Below are 7,029 nucleotides of genomic sequence, written 5' to 3'. Positions count from 1 at the left end.
CTGTGGCTAGATTGTTCTTTTGAAGGAAATATTTGCATGCTGCAATTCGATCCTCATGAGGAATATTGGGATAGAGAGACTCTACATCCATGGTGGCAAGTATCGTGTCCTCTGGAAGTGGACCCAGCACTGACAATTTGCAAAGAGTATCCGTGGTGTCCTGGATATAGCTGGGCTTGCACCTCACCAAGGATTTCAGAATGTTCTCCACCCAGCCTGAGATATTCTCAGTTAAAGGGAACCTGTCACCCCCAAAATCGATGGTGAGGTAAGCCCTGTTGAGGGCAGAGCAAAGTACTGCAGTGCGCAGGCACCGAAAAGGTTAGAGACACCCAGCGCCTGCGCACTACAGTACTTTGCTCTGCCCTCAACAGGGCAGATAAAGTACGCCTGCGCCGGAGCCGCGGCATGAAGACCAGAAGAAGACGTCATGGAATGAAGATAGGAGGCACCGGAGCGGACCTGAGACACCCATCGAGCGGGACCACCCCTGGGTGAGTATATTATAACCTCTTTTTCTCCTCTTTCAGGTAACATCGGGGGCTTATCTACAGCATTACAGAATGCTGTAGATAAGCCACCGATGACGGTGAGCTTACCTCACCATCAATTTTGGGGGTGACAGGTTCCCTTTAAAGTCCCAATACCAGAGATGATAGGCCTCCCTGGATTACCTTCTTTATGTATTTTAGGCAACATGTAGAAGGTACCTGTTTCGGGATTGTCTGGTACTAGTTCCAGCATTGAGGATGAAGTAGAATCAAATCCATTGATGATACGTGTTAGTTCCTCTGTGTATTTTTTGGTCGGATCTCCCTGAAGTGGAGTATAGTATTTTATATCCAAGAGATGTCTGTTTGCTTCATGGATGTAATCTGTCATGTTCATTATAACTACAGCTCCTCCTTTGTCTGCTGGTTTGATGATGATATTGTTTGGCTTTTAAGGATTGTATGGCTTTTCTTTCCTCCATAGTGATATTTTGCCGCACTTTATGGTGTCTGTCCAAAATGTCAGGTTTAACCTTTTTACGGAAACAGTCAATGTAGTGATCCAGAGTTTGGTTGTGCCCAGGTTGCATTGTCCAGTTTGTCCTCCTTTTCTTTTTTGTTGTGTCGTTCACATTGTCTTGTGATGTGATATCTGCATGGTTAAGAATTCTTTGAGTCGCAATCTGCAGAAGAATTCCTCGATATCACTATAGAACTGAGCCCTATCAAGCTGTTTTGTAGGGCAGAATGTTAGTCCCTTTGATAAAACATGCATTTCTCCTGTGCTTGGCTCATATTGTGAGAGGTTAACAACAGAGGAAGATGTATTAAAATGATTCTGTAAATTGGGCTTACCTTCAGCTACATTGAGACCTGCTTTCTTCCTTTCGTCCATCATCCATGAAAAAGGTCTGGCAGCCACAGATAGACTCCTGAGCGAGGCCGGGGTGGATATAAAAATCCGTCATCTTTGTGCTGACCTCCTGGACTTGGTACTTAAAGAGAACTATTTCATGTTCCAAGATACCTTTTACGTCCAGCAGCAGGGCACAGCAATGGGCTCTAACGTAGCGCCTCCATACGCTATTGCGTATATGGCAGCCTTTGAAAATGATTTTATCTACGGTCATCCCCTGTTCTTAGCTCATTGCATAATCTGGCGGAGATATATTGATGATATCTTTTGCATCTGGGATGGACCCATAGAGTCACTTGTAACTTTTGATAATCATATCAACAACATCTGGCCTGAACTTAAATTTTCTATACAGCATGATGCAAACAGAATTAGCTTTTTGGACACCTTGATTTATCGGGAGAGGGGGGGGACCCTCGGCATCGATCTATTCACCAAGCCTACAGATAGGAACGGCCTGCTACATTTTAGCAGTTGCCATCCTCCGTCCATAAAAAATTCTATCCCCAAGTCACAGTTTCAAAGGGTTGACAGGATTGTCTCTAATGAGGATACTAAGAAAGTAAGGTTGACTGAAATGGAAAATAAATTTTTTGCTAGGGGTTACCCACAGGGGGTACTCACGAAGGCCAAACATGATATGACATCCAGGAAATCTGCTGAGGGGTGTAAAAGAATTCCTTTTGTCACCACCTTTCACCCGTTCTCTGGTTTGGTACAATCCACCATCAGGAGGCATTGGAATATACTCTCAAAAAGCTACCCACATATTCCTGAATTTAAGGTGCCCTTCATGCCCTGTTTTACACGGGCCAAAAACCTTAAGGATAGATTGGTCAAAACAGATGTGGGTTCGGGCACGATTCTTCCAAGGCAGTCCTTTCTGCAGACCCAAAGACGAGGTACTTTCCCCTGCCTCAATTGCCTTCAATGTAGTAACGTACAAAAGGGCCCCTCAGTATTCCATCCCCACACAGGCAGAGCTATACCTATCAAAGGCTTTTACACATGCGAGTCCTCATTCGTAGTGTACTTGATTAAATGCCCGTGTGGTTTGGCCTATGTGGGAGAGACCACTCAAACAGTCCGGGACAGGGTGTCCCAACATAAGTCAACCATCCGTTGCAAAAAGACCCACCTTCCCCTTCCATTTCATTTTCTTGAAAAAAATCATAATATTTCCCAACTTAGGTTTCAGGTCTTAGAACAAATAGACCCTCTAAGGGGAGGCCAGAACCGCATCAAAATGCTTAAAAGAAGGGAGGCATTCTGGATCTTTACACTGCAGACCTTGGAACCCAAGGGATTGAATAGAGACTATAATGTCTCAGCTTTTCTATAATAATACTAGTTATGTTTATTGGAGCTCCTATGTGTTTTATTGTTTTTGCTGTATTTATTTTGTAGATCATGCATTTATACCTAATGCTGTTCTCTTTTACTGTCTTTTAGAATCGCTAATGTCACGTCACACACTGGGTACTGGTGGCACCACATATGGTAGAGTATATATGTGCTATGTTCTTTTTATTCAGGTGTTATCACACACACACTATGTGGCCACCTTCTAAATAGCCAGCTTGTCTCTCTGGCTTTTACATCCTAAGCCATGCATGCCCTTTTAGATCTCACACTATCAGCGATACTACTAGCGCCTTTTATATGTTACATAGCGCTCACCCTTAGTATTTCGCTCCCTTTGTGAATTCACGCATGCGCAGTCCCTCTAATACAGCGCTTAGTCCCTGCCTTTAGTATTCAACTCACTCTGCGCAAGCGCGGTCCTGATGACCGCGATCACATGTTCCATGATGAGGTGGGTCACATGACGCGCTCTCAGGGCGCATTTATACCCGGAAGTACCGCTGTCACACAGTGGCTTCTGGCAACACCAGCCCCTCAGCACCTCGGCACCTCGTATCTGGACTTATTGGGTAAATATACATGGCTTACTCACCGGAGCCTGCTATGCTTTGCACGATACTAAGGGATATCTTTCCCACTGTGCATTTGTCTTCTAGCGTCATTCCCTATAGCGGTTTCTCACCCTCCCGGTGCGCCCTACCTCTTATACACCCTCCAGGACCCCCGAGGTAATTAGGAGCTAATGGTATACAACCACAAGTAGAATGCTTTATTTGTTTGCCCTGATTCTCTTGGATGGTAATGTTGTTCTTATCATACCCTTCAGGTGTTTTTGCCAGGTTTCTCACATGTGTACGCAGGCCCTTGAGGCCTATGCGTTGCGCTGTTCTGCCTCCCGGTACTTTATACAGATTACTTTGCGGGGGATCTTAGTGAATATTGCTATTATTACATTACTGGCATCCCAGTCTGGGATACCATACCCTTATTGAGTTTGTGCCATATACATGGTGGTTTCTATATACAGGGTGGGCGGACATATATTGCTGAAGCTCTTCACAGCAGTTCACCCGGGCTCTATCTTGCTAACTCACAATGTTACATTTTCATTTTAGGTGGTCACTCTGCACTCTTGTTCCTAGTGCCACAACCAGACACCCTGCAGTACTGCTTTCACAGTATCCTTCTCGGCATTTTAGCTCAATAAATTTTCTCTGCAATCTCAGTATCAAGGTTATATAATGCTTGTTATCCTTATCCACGCTCACAGCTTCTTATAGCCTAGCCTGAGAATTCTACGACTCACGGAACACCAGTCTGGATTAGCCCTGACCGTCACGGTTGTCACTGTTCATTTATTATTTTTTTACTCATCATGTGTTGAATTTTTTCTGTACAACATCCACTGTAATCAGACTTGTTCTCTTTTTGTGTATGTACTTGTTCTCCTTTGTTAAATCCAATTGTATATCATATGTCTTTTACAATCATGTAATTGTCGTTTGCATATTTTGCAGTTTCATGAGAGATGTTTCTGATGAAGGTCTTGTGACCGAAAACGTTTAAACACTCTTGAACTGGTCGCACAAATAAACAAAACTTTCACGTTTATCTTGCAAATGAATCTCTGAGTGCCAAGTGCTTTATTATCTGCTTTCTTCCTGAGTCTGTCCAGTTTATTTTTCTTATTGATAATGAGGTGATGTAAATTGTAGAATTCCTGCAATGTCTTCTTGATTAGACATGAACCCGGTCCTTGTATTCAGTCCTGTAGGTAATTTATCTCTTTATGGATGGTCCTCTTCTTGTGGTAGAAAAATCCAATTAGATGATTCCGCAGTCTCTCAGATGATCTGTAGCAAAGTTTATGTGAAAAATGGGTATTGTAGGTATACTTTGTTGGATTCCTTATCATGAGGCCGTTAGGGATTAGGTTTTCCTTCTTGCATCTGGATAGAAAGAAGATGTCACTACTGTATTCATTTGTGCCAGTTTCTTCAGGAGGTTTTTCAAATCCATCTGTGATCGATACATTGAGGTATCTTCCATTATCATGATGTACAATAACAAATTGTATTGTGGTACCGTGTTAGCCAGAAAAATCGATGTGAATACTTTTCTGCCCAATGATGACAAAAGTATTCTAGGAGTGATACCTTTATTGGCTAACCAGAAAATAATATCGGGAGGCCTTGGTGGCCATTCAACTAGCCCACGACGACCAATCCACTTTCCAGGAAACTGTTCAGTTATACACTGAAGATGGCATGCTCCCTGAGTTTTTCCAGCAAGATGGTGCACCACCACATTATGGGTGTCAGGTCCGAGCATTCCTACATGAACAGTTTCCTCAGTTTTCTCAGAGAGGGGCAGTCCTACTCTATGTTTTTTAGCATATGCTGTGCCATTATGGCCTCCTAAAGGCTCCCCGTCTGAGAATGCTGTGATGTGGCGGGATAGCTCAAAGAATTGATCAATTGTTTGCTAAATGTCTCAGTTTAAAGTACAGTAAGAAATCAATATGTGCATATGCACTTTACGTATTGCGTGCTAACCATAGGCAGTGCTGGTTTCTTGGCTTTTTTATTTGATATTGGTTTGTGGCTGACTCTCACTTTTTGCCGTGCGCGCTTGGTTATGCACGCCATTTTTTCTGTCTTTATCATGATTGATTAAAGGTACCGTTACACTAAACGATTTACCAACGATCACGACCAGCGATACGACCTGGCCGTGATCGTTGGTAAGTTGTTGTGTGGTCGCTGGAGAGCTGTCACACAGACAGCTCTCCAGCGACCAACGATGCCGAAGTCCCCGGGTAACCAGGGTAAACATCGGGTTACTAAGCGCAGGGCCGCGCTTAGTAACCCGATGTTTACCCTGGTTACCGTTGTAAATGTAAAAAAAATAAAACAGTACATACTTACATTCCGGTGTCTGTCACGTCCCTCGCCGTCAGCTTCCCGCACTGACTGTGTCAGTGCCGGCCGTAAAGCACAGCACAGCGGTGACGTCACCGCTGTGCTCTGCTTTTACTTTACGGCCGGCGCTCACAGTCAGTGCGGGAAGCTGACGGCGAGAGACGTGACAGACACCGGAATGGAAGTATGTACTGTTTTTTTTTTTACATTTACAATGGTAACCAGGGTAAACATTGGGTTACTAAGCACGGCCCTGCACTTAGTAACCCGATGTTTACCCTGGTTACAAGCGAACACATCGCTGGATCGGTGTCACACACACCGATCCAGCGATGACAGCTGGTGATCCAACGACGAAATAAGGTGCTGGCCTTCTAGCTCCGACCAACGATATCACAGCGGGATCCAGATCGCTGCTGCGTGTCAAACACAACGATATAGCTATCCAGGACGCTGCAACGTCACGGATCGTTGTCGCTCTCGCTGCAAAGTCGCTTAGTGTGAAGGTACCTTTAGGCTGATGTACACAGTTGCAGCAGCCCTCCCCCATAGGCTCTACTTTATTATGCATCTGTGTCTGGGCCTGTTTCACCTTTCATCTATGGTTGCTGGTCTGGCAGTGTGGAGGTCAGATCAGAAATGTCCGGATGTCTTGTCCGGACCTGGTTAGCCTTTATCTGCGCTTGCCCTTTTGGCACCTTGGAAGCGTTTCAGAAACGCTTCAGGTACGTTTGCATTTAATATAGTCTTGCTTTTAATACATTTAGGAGGCCATCATGGCACAGCGTATATAAAAAAACGTAGAGTAAGACTGCCCCATCTGAGAATGCCTTGGCGTGGCGGGGTAGCTCAAAGAATTGATCAATTGTTTGATAAATGTCTCAGTTTAAAGTACAGTTAGAAATTAATATGTGCATATGCACTTTATGTATTGCGTGCTAACCATAGACAACGCTGGCTTTTTGGCTTTTTTACTTACTACACATGTTCTCCATTCTGTAGCTATAACGATTTATAGTCAGGTATGTGATACCTACGATACAGAACTTTAATACATAGTAGAAATGAACATCATGATCAAATAATGTAACATCATCATAATACGGTATGTACTGTGCTGGAGTATTGTTATTGCTATTGTACAGTCATGTAACACGAGCAGCGTCGGACTGGGGTGTCTGGGGCCCACCAGAGGAATGGACTCTAGGGGCCCACCCTACAACTATATGCAAATATCTGTCATTATAGTGGAGCATCGGCTGTAAAACACCGGCGGCTGCTGCACATCTACCGTGTACCCCAATAACTGGGATGTATAATTACGGTAGTTTACATT

General features: G+C 44.1%; 1 long non-coding RNA gene across 1 annotated transcript; it reads left to right on the top strand.

Annotated features, from left to right (window-relative positions):
* The first annotated feature begins 2,858 nt into the window (after positions 1-2,858).
* On the top strand, positions 2,859-3,664 carry LOC143810053 (uncharacterized). The gene is made up of 3 exons (XR_013222624.1): positions 2,859-2,907; positions 3,429-3,500; positions 3,599-3,664. It is a non-coding gene; the product is annotated as an uncharacterized LOC143810053 (long non-coding RNA).
* The last annotated feature ends 3,365 nt before the right edge of the window (positions 3,665-7,029 follow it).

This window comes from Ranitomeya variabilis, chromosome 2, assembly GCF_051348905.1.
Source record: "Ranitomeya variabilis isolate aRanVar5 chromosome 2, aRanVar5.hap1, whole genome shotgun sequence".
Lineage (NCBI taxonomy): Eukaryota > Metazoa > Chordata > Amphibia > Anura > Dendrobatidae > Ranitomeya > Ranitomeya variabilis.
Note: the sequence above shows the minus strand (reverse complement) of the source record. Positions and strands in the feature narration are given on the sequence as shown.